At 42.4% G+C, this 16,415-nt stretch overlaps 1 long non-coding RNA gene across 3 annotated transcripts in view; it reads right to left on the minus strand.

Annotated features, from left to right (window-relative positions):
• LOC309397471 overlaps positions 1–16,415 on the minus strand; it is a 51,400-nt gene that overhangs the window by 5,904 nt on the left and 29,081 nt on the right. For 2 of the 3 annotated variants that reach the window (XR_014176267.1, XR_014176269.1), the window contains exon 4: positions 4,661–4,786. The exons of the other annotated variant lie outside the window; for it this stretch is intronic. This is a non-coding gene — a long non-coding RNA (uncharacterized lncRNA). The remainder of the gene's footprint in view (positions 1–4,660; positions 4,787–16,415) is intronic. 3 annotated transcript variants of the gene reach the window in all.

Here is a 16,415-nt window from a genome sequence, read left to right on the forward strand (position 1 = left end):
TAGCAAATAATAAAAAGGCAATTACAGTTAAGGTTTTGCTCCTATTACTCTGTGCATTTTATTCAGGCTATAATTATTGCCAGCAGTGGAGACTTACTGTACCATGTAAGAGGCAGCAGGGAAGGAGATGGGGAACTGGGCTGGTGCATGCAAAATTGGAAATGTCACAGCTACCTTCATCATCACGGTTGGACTTCTGAGATTAAAGAGAAAAGGAGGGGGGGAGAAAGAAGAAGAATGGTGGAGTAGATGCCCCTGAAAGCTCACCATGTGTATTTTGCAAATGCTTTTTACTCCAAGCCATTGACAAGCAGTTGAAGATGATCTCTCAAGGGGCAGTCGGAAGGGCATAATGTTTTTTTGTTCTTCCTTATATAAAAAAAAGGGGGGGGGACGAATATGATAATTAATGCTTGGGGGCTACACTTTTTGTCATGCCGTGTTGGGAAATCAATGTGCAGGGAGCGGTTCTCTTATGAATACACAAGGGTCTTCAGATTGGTAGCGTTCAGCTTGGGGAAGAAATATTTAGAAGACTCATTGGGTTCAGTCTTGTTTGAGGTGACCCTAAGGACTTCCAAATTCTTTTCTGGTTCAGGTTAAAGTACAAATTCTAAAGGTCAGATTTGGGGTGACATGAGAGCAGGGTTCCAATATTTGAAGGGCTGCAACAAAAAGAGAGGCAGTCAACCTATTGTCCAAAGCACCTAAAGGCAGAACAAGAAGCAAAGGATGGAAACTAATCACAGAGAGAACCAACCTAGAAATGAGGTAAAATTTCCTGACAGAACAATTAAGCAACGTGGAACGACTTGCCTCCAGAAGCTGTGGGTACTCCATCATTGGAGGTTTTGAAGAAAAGATTGGACAACCATTTGTCTGAAATGATATAGGGTCGTCTGCCTGAGCAGGGGGTTGGACTAGAAGACCTCCAAGGGCCCTTCCAACTCTGTTATTCTGACTGCAATGCTCGGAATTTTTAATTGGCCATACCAAAGAGCACTGTAGTTTGCATTGAGCTAGAAGTCAACAAAAGAAAGAAAGAAGAATTCGAGAAATGTTCTCCAACTTGCTAGTCTGAACTCAAACCTACACATAAGGTACATCATGTTGTATCACAAAAGGTGTACCTCCACATTACATCACAAATCTGAGGTTCTTCCAGGTCCTCTATTATCTTTTCTTCTCATGGTGGATCAACAACATCCTAAATTATTATAAAACTCCAGTTGAGTTCACACAGGAACGGTGTGTACCCCTTACACGTGGATGCCTGAATACCTACTTGAAGCCAGGTATCAAATGTAGAGACTAGAGACTGTGAAAAGATTTAAATGGAGCAGAAAAAAAGAATGCATTATCTGTTCTTTTCAACCAAGTACAGAAATCCAGGTTCACTTCAGACAATTCAGACAGCTTTTGCAGTTGTATAAATCATCTTCCTGAATGGATTGTTAACTATTTTTTTTAAAAAAATGTGCATGTGAAAAGAATAGCGTTAAAAAAAGAAAGAGGGGGGGGGGGGAAACCTGACTGCAAACAGACAGTATGGATGCATCATCCCTGGGTACATTTTTAGCTGGCAATTATTCTTGGGCTTTGTGGTTATTTCACAGTTTTGAGCGTTGACAAAAGCAAACTCTTTTGACTGATGGAATGCATTACTCATTAAATGCATACCAAATGCAAGCATGCTCTGACAAAATTTGCACACATTTGCCCAGAACGTTAAGTAATATTATAAACTTTGCTGGATGAGCAAAATACAATGAATAGAGTCCCAGGAAGGTATGCCTGCTAAACTAATTGCCTATTGAGCATAAACACACATGTGAACATATACATAAATCCTAAATGCCTCTCAAAAATTTGCAAAATAAGTTGACAGGCTCATGTCAATCATCAAACACCCATAACTATTAAATACATTGCTTGATTTATTTCCATTGGATATTTACCAGCATTTATAATGCCTTGATAAGGCCACACTTTGAATACTGCATTCAGTTTCGGTTTCCATGATATAAAAAAGATGTGGAGACTCTAGAAAGAATGCAGAGAAGAGCAACAAAGATGATTAGGGGACTGGAGACTAAAACATATGAAGAACGGTTGCAGGAATTGGGTATGTCTAGTTTAGTGAAAAGAAGGAGAAGGGGAGACATGATAGCAGTGGTCCAATATCTCAGGGGCTGCTACAAACAAGAGGGAGCGAAGCTATTCTCCAAAGCCCCTGAGGGCAGGACAAGAAGCAATGGGTGGAAACTAACCAAGGAGAGAAGCAACTTAGAACTGAGGAGAAATTTCCTGACAATGAGAACAATTAATCAGTGGAACAAATTGCTTCCAGAAGTTGTGAAGGCTCCAACACTGGAGGTTTTTAAGACAAGATTGGATATCCATTTGTCTGAAGTGGTGTAGAGCTTCCTGCCTAAGCAGGGGGTTGGACTAGAAGACCTCCAAGGCCCCTTCCAACTCCGTTATTCTATTCTACGTCAACACTCAGATTTCAATGGTTTTCTTTGGTGGGAGAAAATCCTGTCTACAATGCATTGAGATATAACCTGCTTTTACTTCCATTAGATTCCTTACATATTATTATTATTATTTTCCAAAAAAAAGTCACTTGATTTATTGGAAAATGTAGTATGATGTCAGGAAGAATTAAGGTTTCCCACCACAGGCATACTAATAAGTTCCATGACTTAATGACTGGCTATCGTACACCAGTGAGACTCCGAAAAAAATTATTCCAAAGATAACATAACAAAGCACTCAAAGCAGCAGGAAACTTCCAACATTCTTTTAGATGCTTTACAGTGTTACTAATCTTCGAATTGCATGGAAAAACAGAAAGGAAATGGAATTATTTCAGCCTGGAAGGGCAACACGCTAAAAGATGACTCCATTCCAAATTTCTAATTTGTGCAGATGATTAATGTCGGCGAAAAAGGAATTGCAGCTGGCCGAGTCTGGTGTGAAGAAGGACGAGGAGGAAAGTTGTGGTACTACAGTAGCCCAACAGAAGGGACGTTTTGAAGCTGGGTTGACACATTTTATTTATTTATTTAGAAAATTTATTTTGCCATCTACTCACGTGTGGCAAGGCACCTTACGGGACACAATGTAAAAGAAAAAACAATAATAAAAATAATAAAATAATAAACCCCCACTCCAGTGATAATACATATTCATACCAGCCATTTAATGGACACCATCCAGCTCTCAACATTAAGACAACTAAGATCATGGCATCCGGCCCTCTCAATTCCTGGCAAATAGATGGGGAAGAAATGGAGGTAGTGACAGATTTTATTTTCCTGGGCTCCACATCACCACAGATGGGGACGGCAGCCGAGAAATTAAAAGACATTTGCTCCTGGGGAGGAAAGCTATGGCAAATCTAGACATCCTACTAAAAAGCAGAGACATCACCCTGCCAACAAAAGTGCATCTAGTCAAGGCTATGGTTTTCCCAGTTGCAATGGATGGCTGTGAAGGTTGGACCATAAGAAAGGCTGAGTGCCAAAGAATGGAGGCCTTTGAACTCTGGTGCTGGAGAAGACTTCTGTGAGCCCCTTGGATTGCAAGGCCATCTAACCGGTCAGTCCTAGAGGAGATCAACCCTGACTGCTCTTTAGAAGGCCAGATCCTGAAGAGGAAACTCAAAGACTTTGGCCACCTAATGAGAAGGAAGGATTCCCTGGAAAAGAGCCTAATGCTGGGAAAGATGGAGGGCAAAAGAAGAAGGGGAAGACAGAGAATGAGGTGGCTGGATGGAGTCACCAAAGCAGTCGGCATGGGCTCAAATGGACTCCAGGGGATGGTAGAGGACAGGAAGGCCTGGAGTAACATTGCCCATGGGGTCGTGATGGGTTGGACACAACTTCACAACTAACAACAACAACAATCCCACTCTGGGTTCCTCAGGCCTGCTGGCAGGGCCGACTGAAAGAGAGTGGGAGCCAGTCTAATTTCCAGAGGTCTGATGTTCCAGAGAGAGGGAGCCACCATGAAGAAGGCCCTTCTTCTGGGTCCTGCAAGATGTATCTCCTTGGTGGATGGGACCTGTGGTATTCCTTGCCTCCCTGCTCTAGTGAGTGGGGTAGAAGTGACCAGCAAGAGACGGTTCCTCAGATAACCTTATCCTCACAAGTTCTCCTTTTATGCAATTAGGACTGGAACATCTATTGCAAAGCGCATGCAAAGCGCATGCACGAAGCAAAGGCCAGCAGCAGCCCATCCCTGATCCAAAGCGTTAATCTCACAATTCATATTCCTTCTCCCCTTCAACTGCTCTGAAATTGCCCCAATAACTTTCAGTAAATCAGATTCTTCAGTTCAATCTCTTCACTACCTCGTTTTCTCTTTGATCAGCCTTCTTCCTTCCCTCTAAGCACAGGCCAAGATTCACAAAAAAATCCTTTCCTGCTCCAGCGCATAAGGGGAAGCATTGTTTCCTTTTTATGAAAGACGATGGCGTATCTTTAAGCGATGGCTCCTAACCACGCCGCATGCAGGGTGTTAAACCCGTGCTAGAAAAACCAATATTCCATACATAAGAGGTTAACCTTTGATCTAGACACATCGCTGTAAATAAGCAAGCCTGTTTGTGGCATGGCTTTGATCATCAAAATTGGAAACATTTGGAGAAACAGACCTTATGTGCGAGGTGCTCCAGAATCGGCGAATGTCCTCGCGGATCAAAAGGGATACATTTGCACACAAACCATAACCAATATGAATCAGAAATGCACCGCCATCTGGAATATTATAGCCCATATTCCTGCATGACAGAAGAAAGATAATCAGGGGGGTACATTGAAAAGGTTATTTCTTCATGTTGATTTTTAATCGGCTGCTTTATTATTATTATTATTTTAAAAAAAGTTATCTGGGCAGTTTTAGTTCCAGCAGGAAAAAAAATGGCTGTGAAAAATACAAACATGCCATAAAAATCCAGGCGAATCAATCAGGGCATTAAAATTACACCAAGTCAGATCTAAAACAGAGAAGAGAAGAGAATGAGCAAATGAGCAAACAAGTCAACCCAGCTACACGATGTTTGATTATTTCGGGGTGGGGGTAGTTGAGCTGCCCGAAAGTTCTAATTTGCCCCTGAATAATAACTCCGTTCAAAAAAGGACATTACGCTACAACCACGAGTCCACAAATGAATAAATCCCAAACTGTTTAGAAATTGTTCCATATGGAGAATGAAGGGATTGTCCTTTTACGTCGCACAGAGCTGGAATTGTGGAAGAGTACAAGGGGTGCGTACTTCCACCTTTGTCCATGTGTGCACACCAGCACTGCGAGGGAAGACCACCTGGTGAGACCTTTGTAGTATGTGCCAAATTGCCATCTTTTAAACATAAAGGACAGTGTGGTGAGATTGTAATCTCGATGGACCAGATGTGGTCCTCTCCAGCAAATGAGCTGCAGAAAAATGGGGCATTGTAGCCTCCTCAAAGCAAGTCTCATCCAGATGTGTCAGGATCTTCCTTCCTAGACATCCTATTCCTTTGCTCAAAGGTTATATTGCCTTACTTACATTTAACAAGGAGGATCAAATAGCATCATTAGATTGTCCCCTTGAACCTAACACCTGGGCAACTAACCAAACAGTCTCTTAGCTGAACTATATTGTTGTCCTCCTGCTTCAGTTACAATCCTGGCTTCCAAGATTGCATTTAGGCATGTAAATTAACACGTATAAATTCTCTGCCAAGCATTGGCTGTTGCACAAAGAAAACCAACACATCCGGGAAGGTACAAACTCCCACTTGGACCAGTGGTGAAATGTAAAAATTTTTTCCACCAATTCTCTGGGCGTGGCTTGGTAGGCGTGGCTTGGGGGTGGTGGGTCATGTGACTGGGTGGGCATGGCCAACTTTTTTTTTAATTTTTAAAGCATTTTTGCTACCTATTTCTCCCGAAATGCTTTAAGAAGTGAAAAAAGGCTCAACTATGCCGTGCGATCGTCGGAAGCTTCTCCCTCCCCCAGCTTTTTAAAGCAATTTTTTCCTTCTTATTTGCCCGAACCGGCAGGAAAAAATGCTTTAAAAAGTGGAGAAAAAAGCTTCAGATGATCGCGCGGCTCAAAGCTGAGCCGTGCGATCCTCGTAAGCTTTTTTTTTTTTTACTACCGTTTCACGGAACCAACAACAATCTTCCCTACCAGTTCGCATAAACCAATGCGAACCGGTAGCATTTCACCCCTGACTTGGACCATATAAAAACATTAAGTTCCTCCTTGTTATACATATCCCAAATAGAATGGTAAAATATATCCCTGGGATGCTAAGGGTCACTGGGGATTTGGGATTCCAGCTTCGTCCAGTTTCCAAATGTTTTCCCACCCACAAAAGATTCAAAGGCAGAAAGGAAAATAATTGATTTGTTTTGTGTGCATCTTTTAAGAGGATGAGAAAGGAGGGGGTGGCTATTTCTTCTAGGAATCTAACGCAAAGATTCTTGTTCTTTATTCAAAAAAAAAAGCACTGATATAAAAAGGGCACAAAAGAGATCGTAGTTTAGAACAGGGGTCAGCATTTTTTAGCCCTCCCAGAGCCTCTGCACAGGCCCTGCACTTACCTGGCATAATGGAGATTCCTGGGAGGGCGGGGTGAGGTGGGCGGGGCCAGCCGGTCCTTGCAACAACCTATTTGGCGAACCGGATACATAATTAACCTCCGATTCACCCGAACTGGTGCGAACCGGCTGAATCCCATCCCTGATTATAACAGCCATATGTCGCTTATTATAAAAGACAGCCTTTTATTTCAGAAAGCTGCCTTTTGGAATGATTTGATTCTGTTATTTATTTTCATGGTTTGGCTCTTGAATTTTCCTTTGTAAAGCAAAGTTATAAATGTAAACATTTTTTTTAAAAAAAATATCCTTATGATCCTCTTTCGGAGTTGCCCTCTTTATTCAAGTCTGTCCTTTATTTCCCCCCCCCCCAAGAAAATATGGCCATTGTACTTATGACTCATCAGGAAATCATTGAAAAGGAATCTTTACGAGCTTTGAAACTCCTCTCTGGAGTTTTATTTGAACTGGACTTGGCAGACTAAGTCATTCCTCATGCGGCCCTTCGAATCAAATTAAAAAAGAGAGAGAGGGAAATCCGTTCAAGCTCTTTCAGATCCCAGCAGGTCTCTGGTGACATTGGCGGGAGATTCGGGACTCACTTTTTTCTGCCCACAATTTCATCTTTAGCACCTTGCCATGTTCTAGGAATCGTAGAAATTACTTTTAAATCGGTCCTTTGAGATTTCTTTTACTACAAAAAAACAACAAAAAAAAAACAGACTTCTAATTTTACCTAAAAGCTTCATGGTGATTTCTGCAATTTTTTCCTGCAATGTTTTCGAATTTATTTTATGGTTTGCCTACTGCCTAACCAGCAATACGGCATTTTAATTGCTAAGGGCAGGAGGGAGGGAGGGAGGGAGGAAGGAAGGAACAGCACCTTTGATGGATGGAAGGTTGATTCAACCTTGAGCCTGGTGAAATTTGAACTGCCAAATTGTAGGCAGCCGTCAGGAAGCAGAAGTAGCCTGCAGTACTACACTCTAACCACTGCGCCACTGTGGCTCAATAGAATAAAATAGCAGAGTTAGAAGGGGACTTGGAGGTCTTCAAGTCCAACCCCCTGCTTAGGCAGGAGACCCTATACCAGGTCAGACAAATGGCTATCCAACATCTTCTTAAAGGCATCCAGTGTTGGAGCATTCACAAATTCTGGAGGGAAGTTGTTCCACTGATTAATTGTTCTAACTATCAGGAAAATTTTCCTCAGTTCTAAGTTGCTTTTCTCCTTGATTAGTTTCCACCCATTGCTTCTGGTCCTTCCCTCAGGTGTGTTGGACAATGGATTGAGATATCAAAACCCTGCTATCATGTCATTCATAGTCCACCTTTTCATAAAACTAGACATCCTCAATTCCTGCAATCGTTCTTCATCTGTTTTATCTTTCAATCCCCTAATTATAACTAGGGAACCTAAGCTTGTGTTGCTATGTCTCCTAAAATGCTCAGATAGCTATACAGCCACACTGTCTTTATTCATCACTTCCTACTGTGTTGCCCTCTAATTACACTTTTCCTACAAGAAGGAATTCTTCTTCTTTTTTGCATGCTTCCCACCCACCCACCCCATGTTTCTTGACTCAACTGCAAGTTTCTATCACAGCGTCTCACACCGTGCCTGATCTTTCTGCCCTGCCTCTGGAGCCCTTCTCATTTTGACACTGTTATCCAAGAGCCGGTTCAAGCTTTTGAGTTGGAATAATATTTCTCTTCTGATTATGCTTGAACCTGTTGGAGTAAAACGCTCTGAAACATAATTTGTGACAGGTCATGGCTTTGAAGATCTATCAGTCACATTGAGCATTTCAGGAGCATGTCAAGCAGCTGAAGAGAGAGAGAGACAGAGAGTGAGAAAGAGGGAGAAAGAGACAGACAGACACACACACACACACACACACAGAGAGAGAGAGAGAGAGAGAGAGAGAGACAGAGAGAGAGGGGGGGAGACAGAGAGGGAGAAAGAGACAGACACAGAGAGACAGCAAGAGAGAAAGAGAGAGATTTGCAGAGAGAGAGACAATGAGAAAGAGAGAGAGAGAGAGAGAGAGAGAAAGAGAAAGAGAGAGACAGAGAGACAGAGAGAAAGAGAAAGAGAGAAGGAGGAATACTTGAAAAAACCTTGCTTCCATCTTTTTTTCAGCTGCTGTAGCAATCTTCGTGGCAGATGGATTAAGGAGACCCAACAATAATTTTCTAATAGATGGCTTCTCCTGGCTGGTTTTGGGGAAAAGCTGTAGAGAGCAACAATTGAATACGGAAGATGCTTATCTTCATTCTGGTAGCAGTAATCAAAAGGAGAGGCAATTACTCTTGAAACCCTAAAGATCAGTTTTCTAGCACAAAATGAATCAGTGGTGGAGGGAAATTTATACCTCCGTATGTCCAGTCTCAACTGTGGAAAGAAACATGAACATCACTGGTCAACCATTTTCACAGGGGGAAAATCCACTTATATCTGACTGATGATTATGGGCATCAAATGGCTGTCAACTCTTAGCAACCACATAAACAGAATTTTCTCCAGAGTGATCTATCATCAGCCAGGCCTTTTGGGTCTTCTAAAGATGCATTTGCACCCAAATATACGTGTCAGGGTTCCAAGTAATACATCCATAGCAAACAGAACTCTGAGGCAAGCAGGTTCCTTAAAGAACAGACTTATTGGATATAGCACAGATTGGTGAAAACTGAATCTACAGGTTCCTGCAGTTTTCATCTAATTGAAAGTAAAAGTCCCCCACCCCCTTTCCCAGACAATCAGTCACACGGTCCAATCAAGATGCTATCTGGTTGCTTGGAAACTTCACTCCTCCTCTCTTCAGCCACTTGTGGGAATGTCCTTGGTTCTCAGGAGAAACTATTTTTGTTTTGGCTACAAAACCATAATTATCTCTATTCCCTCCCCTCCCTGTCCCTCATCACCATTGTGGCAACACTAAAGCCTCCAAGATGGCCCCACTCAGACCAGCTTCACAGTTGACAATGTGCTCTATCAATCTCTTTTTTCTTTCTTTCTTTCTGCTGTCTCTTTTTTGTCTGGATTGGCGTAGGGTCTCTGCTTGAGCAGGGGATTGGGCTACTAGAAGACCTCCAAGGTCCCTTCCAACTCTGTTATTCTGTTAAAGGCAATGTTCCACTCAACCCACATGACTGGAGAATGACAAGGGATCAATATGTCCCTGCATAGCCCCCTTTGTGTGTTCCTATGAGTGGGAAAAACATAACAGGATAAAGGAAGTTGTTACGTGATATGGGAATGAGATGGAAGGACCTCTCTTCAGGAGAACTGATAATTGCAAGGTTGCAAAGCTGGTAACTGAAAACAGATGTTATGTAGCTCGGGATAGGAAAGATTAGTATCCAATCTCAGCACAGAAGGCTGAAGTTACTGACATGAGGTGACCTTCTCCCACCTCCTCCCCAAAAGAGTAGCACAAAGTTCTTCTTAGCAACAGTTCATGGTGGATGATGGTCTCCAAACAGGGTTGGGTGTGCTATATAATCACTATGGAAGTGCTATTGCTATTCTAAATACAATCCAGAAATATCTACGGCCTTTAGAAAAAAAGAGGGCAGAAGAAGCCCAACGCAAAAGTTTTCAGGTGTCTCCTAGCCCCACCAATAAAGTAAAATAAAATACTGAGCATCAAATAGATGTGACTTTTTGGCTTTGAGATGTTGCCATAGGAATGTCATTCCAGTGTTTTCAGCACATTTCATTCTCTCAAAGCAATCACTCAGCAAGTTTTGGGATCCGACTGGGAACTCCTGATGGGCATGGAGGATGCCTTCCAGAGACAAAAACATGTGTAAAATCTGTTCGCCATCTGTGTTGGTCCTGCTGTCAACGTGGAGGTAGACATCCAAACCCCCTTGTTCACGCTTACCTGCTTCAAGGGACTAAGCTGGCATTCTTCTCTTTTTTTAAGGGTTAGCTTGTTTTTCTTCCTGTAACCCAAATGTTTCACTTGACAGATTTACAGATGAACAGAGTTGGAAGGGATCTTGTAGGTCATCTAGTACAACCCCCCCCCCCCCATCCAAGCAGACCAAACACCATTTCTGACAGATGGCAGTCCAGTCTCTTCTTGAAAGCCTCCAGTGATGAAGCTCCCACAACTTCCGAAGGCAACTTCTGTTCCATGGGTCGATTCCTCAGAGAGCATTTCCTTATTTCTAGGTTGAATCTCTCCTTGATCAGTTTCCATCCATTATTCCTTGTCTGGCCTTCAGGTGCTTTGGAAAACAGCTTGATCCCCCTCCACTCTGGGGCAGCCCCTCAAATATTGGAAGACTGCTCTCATGTCTCCCCTGGTCCTTCTCTTCACTAGACTAGCCATGCCCAGTTCCTGCTGGAGACAAACATGGGAATTCCAGTATCGCTACAGGCATAGCCATCCAACATCATAATTGAAATGATCCATTTTATGACGAACTTTCTGTGAACCACTTCAAACTAAAAGGCTCCGAACTATAGATTTATTTATTTTTTTAAATTAAATCAATTCTGTATCACATGCATGCATATTCATGCATGTGTACACCTCCACTTTCAAGAATTTGCTTAGTGACCATTCAAAGTTACGATGGCACAGAAAAAAAAGTCTTATGATTGTGTTTCACACTCACTGTTAGAGCATCCTCATGGTCACATGATCAGAATTCGGAGGCTTCACAACTGACTCGCATTTATGACAGTTGCAGTGTCCTGGTTGTGTGATTTCCCCTTTTGCGACCTTCTGACAAGCCAAGTCAGTGGGGAAGCCAGATTCACTAAATGACTGTGCTTCTAACCTAAGAACTACAGGGATTCCCTTAACCAATGTGGGAAGAAAGGTAAATAAAGAGCTCACTTAACAGCAGAAATTTTGGGTCATGAATTGAGAACTCCCTGTACACCCTTCTTTTTAATGAATTCCATTTGGGTTGGAATCTCGCACAAGTATTTTCTCTTGTGTCGAAGACATCAGGCTATTCTAACACATTTGCTGTTTCATAGGAGATTGCTTGGCTCATAACCTGGAGAAATCCCAGACTTTCTTCCTCGCGGGCTTTGAATGTTCTCAGAGCCATTCCTTCGAATTTTCAAAGCGATGAGTGGAATGTAAAAGTTTGGCTTGGAGAAACATGTGGGAAAACCATCCGTTATCACCTGGGGACGATTCAAAAGAAAACTACGGGGGATCCATCATAACATGAATGTGGAGTTGTCATCGGAGGAGCTATCTGGAATTCTGGAATTCCATTTCAGGTTGGTTGGCGTCTAAGTTTATTTCTGGTCAGCCACTTCATTGCTCACCTTTTGACCTTCACCATTTCTATGCCTAGCTACTGGCTTGTGAAACCTAGCAGGGAGGGGAGGTCGGTCTGGATTTGGGAAACTTTAAATGCTCCATTAAAAGAGGGAGTGATGCAGGGATGAGATTCAGTCGATTTGCAACGGTTTGGGCAAACCCGATGTTAATTTTGCATGGGGTTCACCGAAGATGTCAGTCTCTGCTTTGCTTACTTGCTATCGGCTGCCATAGAAACGGGGAGGGTGAGGGCATGGTATTCGGGATGGGAATAAATGGTACAGGAGTGATATGAAAAAGGGAGTTTTCTTCTCACCATCTTCTGCGCATGCTGGTGGCCGGTGTTTGGACTTGGTCAAGGCCAACCGTCCTGCATACCAACATGATGATGCCTTTTGGAGATGCACCCCACATGACACCTTAGGGAGTTGCAGATTGGACACTGGGGTGGGGTTGTTGGAGGGAGGGGGCTATCATTTATCATTTGATATGTATTTGTTCGCGCCTTTTTGGCTCAGATCTTGCTTTACTTTCGCTGCTATCTTTTCATAACCAGTAAACGTATTTTAATTCCATGAACAATGGAGTTAGGAGTTTTCTTTCTTGGTTATTGATGGAGGCACCCCTGACAGAACCGGTTGTTGCAAGGGCTGGCTGGCTCTGCCCACCCTGCCCCTCCCCTCCCAGGAGTCTCCACGCAGCCCATTCATCATGCCAGGTAAGTGCAGGACTCATGCAGAGGCTCTGGGAGGGTGAAAAATGGGCCTCCCGGAAGTCTGGAAACGAGCCCGCTTTCGGCCTCCAGAGCTTAGTGAGGCCATTTTCGCCCTCCTGGAAGCTCAGGGAAAGCCTCCAGAGCCTGGGGAGGGCAAAAATCCCTCCCACCATGGTGCAGGAGGCTGAGTAGGCCATGCCCACAATGGCCACACCCACCCAGCAACCAGGCAGAGAACTGGTTGTGAACATTTTTCAATCCCACCCCTGGAGTGACCCCACAGAGCTTCTTTACATAGAACACACATAAATTAACAGAGTTGGGTGGGACTTTGGAGGTCTTCTAGTCCAACCCCTTGCTTCTGCATGAGACCTATACCATTTCAGACATGTGGCTGTCCAGTCTCTTCTTAAAAGCCTCCTATATTGGAGCACCTACAACTTATGAAGGCAATCCATTCCACTGGTTGATTGTTCTCACTGTTCAAACATGTCTCCTTAGTTCTAAGTTGCTCCTCTCCTTGATTTGTTTCCATCCATTGCTTCTGGTCCTGCCTTCAGGTGCTTTGGAGAATAGGTTGACCCCCCTCTTGTTTCTGGCAGTCTCTCAAATATTGGAGGACTGCTGTCAGTTTTAATACTTCTTTTCACTAGACTAGACATACCCAATTTCCGCAACAACTCCCCAAATGTTTTAGCCTATGCCCTCCCTTACAATTTTTCTTGCCAAAATATAATGTGGGCCTGGAAGGTGACTTAAATTGCTTTTCTAAATCATTACAGAAATAAAAATCAAGGGAGGGAAATCATCATTTCTAGAAGATCATCAGAAAAGTGGCTTCCAACAGACCACAAACATTCTTTCTTTAAAAGAATCTGATGTATGGACTCCAAATTAAAAAGAAAAGGTACATCTCTGTGTGTGTGGTTGTGTGCTTAAATAAATAGATTGCTTAAATAGTTTAAATAAATAGCTCAAGTAAAGTATCCAGACATATCATACGAGCCTGGGAAACAGGATGCTAAACACAAAACAATTGACTGTTTCTTATCAAACCTTCCTGCAGCATTCTGTTAAAAGATGACACAAGTACAACTTTTACTACCCAGCACAAGTCAATAAATCTCAAGGATGATTTTAGAAGAGTTCAAAAGAGGGGGGAAAGGAACTGAAAGAAATGATCCAAGAGTAAAAAGTGTGGAGGATTAATGGTATCTTCAGAAGAAATAAAAAGAAAGAAAGAAAGAAAGAAAGAAAGAAAGAAAGAAAGAAAGAAAGAAAGAAAGAAAGAAAGAAAAGAAAAGAAAGAGGAAGGGGGGAGGAACAAAAAAAGATATAGAAAAAGAAAGAAAGCAGAGAGGGAGGAGACACACAGAGAAAGAGAATGAGTGAGAGAGAAGAGATTGAGTGAATTAGAATAGTTTTAAAAAAAGATAAGTGCTACCTGAGCTGAAAAGACAATTAAGATAATGTATTAATTTTTATGGCGTCTGGCAGTAATATTTTCATCCTGTTAATTACACCACAGAGAGAAAAAGTATATAATATGATAGCTCCATGCTGAGAAGACATTGCTGCTTAGTTAAGTGACAGCATTTATCCTATAATTAGCTTGTTGGAATGCAGTGCACATTGCAAGTCTCAGAGTGTGTGAGATGCCAGCTATGTGCAACAAGCCTAAGGTGGAAATGATCATCTCTCAGGACTTTTTGGACAAGGAGAGGATGTTTCCTTGTGAATTTCTAGATATGGGAGCACATCTATAAGGTAAAGGTGAAGGTTCCCCTTGCACATATGTGCTAGTCGTTCCCGACTCTAGGGGGCGGTGCCCATCTCCGTTTCAAAGGCGAAGAGCCAGCGCTGTCCGAAGATGCCTCCGTGGTCATGTGGCTGGCATGACTAAACGCCAAAGGCACACGGAACGCGGTTACCTTCCCACCAAAGGTGATCCCTATTTTTTCTACTTGCATTTGCATGTGCTTTCTAAGCAGTTTGGTGAACTGGTTGTTGGAAGAGATCATTAGGGCAGAGAACCAATTGTTGAATTATTTGCATCCCACCATTGACTGTAGCAATTGGGGAGCTCTTAATCAACTCTTAGCCTGACTTAGTGATAAATGGAGTGGAAGGTTACCTTGGATCCAGATATCATCCCTCTTATAATAAACCCACTGACATATAGCATGCCATAATTTCTACAACAGATTGCCATTACCTGCAGCATAACTCAACTCATTGTGAATGGTGGTTTTCCTTCCAATAAACAAAGAAGACGACAGCAGCAATGGTGCACTTAAAGCTACACCTGTTTTTGATGTGAATCACAGATGCAATATACATCAAAACAAACCATGTTTTGGGCAAAAAATGTGTTAACCCTGTCTTGTAGACATGCTTTCAATGAAACCTCAGGTCACCTTTCAAAGTTGCTGGTTTCCTCCAGTTATGGACCAAATATCATCTACTGGGGTTGCCTAGTGCAGTTCCCCCCCCACCCCAACTTTAGCAGCTTTAAGATATGTGGACTTCAATTCCCAGAATTCCCCAGCCAGATCCCCCCACAATGTTTTCACTTCAGTTTCTGTTTGTCTTAACCATTCATAGTCAATAGCCAAGGATCACAGTTATACTTATACACCCAGGTTGTCTCAATGGTGCTTTTTCAAAAGGCCACTGGACTTTCTTTGTTTTTCCTAAAGACGTTTCACTTTTCATCCAAGAAGCTTCTTCAGTTCTGACTGAATGTGGAGAATGGAAGGATTTATATGACCTGGATGACTGAGAATCTCCATACACATCAGCCCAGGTTGTTTTTCCCCTGTTATAGGTAGACAGACAGATTCATACGAAAAATGAAAGGTACAGTTGCAACCACAAAATTCTCATGGAATTTTACTGGTATTAACATTTCAAAGCTACCCCTTTCAAACAACTGCCAAGTTAAATTAAGCTTTCCCAATAATACTCATTATCTCTTTCTTCTCTCTCTCATGTATATCTACAAACACAAATGACATACAAGAATTAGATTGCTAGAATTTAATTGGCGCCGTTTGTGAATTTCCTTTAAAGAAACAATTGCAAGACAGTTGAGCTGAGAGGGCATATCCTAAATGGGCAAACATAATCGTAATGATTTTTTAAAAAGAATCCACCATATTATTGTCTCCCAATTTAAACAAGCAATGTTTTGTCTTTGGCAGAGAAGTTAATGGAGAGTTCCACTTTGATAGCTACTACCAGTAATGTTACCAACAGCTCAGAGTCTGCTTATTTGGATACAAACAACTGTTCCTGAAAAATAGGGATGGTAAAGCACATATGTGCTAGTCATTCCTGACTCTAGGGGGTGGTCCTCATCTCCATTTCAAAGCTGAGGTGCCAGCACTATCCTAAGTTGTCTCCGTGGTCATGTGGCCGGCATGAGTAAATGCCGAAGGCGCATGGAACACTGTTATCTTCCCACCAAAGGTGGTCCCTATTTTTCTACTTGCATTTTTACATGCTTTCGAACTGCTAGGTTGGCAGAAGCTGGGACAAGTAACAGGAGCTCACTCGGTTACACGGTGCTAGGGAGTTGAACCACCGAACTGCCGACCTTTCTGATTGACAGACTCAGCGTCTTAGCCACTGAGCCACCACATCCTTTTCTGAAAAATACAACCCGCCAAATAAAATGGGAATATTGGGAAGCAGTTTTACTAGGATTAGAAATGATCAGACTTGTTTAGCAAAGGGAAGCAAAGGGATGGAATAAATACCAGTGAAGGAGGAGGCAAATAATCAAATCAGATCCAGACGTTGATTTA

This window comes from Natrix helvetica, assembly GCF_964273705.1.
Source record: "Natrix helvetica genome assembly, chromosome: 10".
NCBI lineage: Eukaryota > Metazoa > Chordata > Lepidosauria > Squamata > Natricidae > Natrix > Natrix helvetica.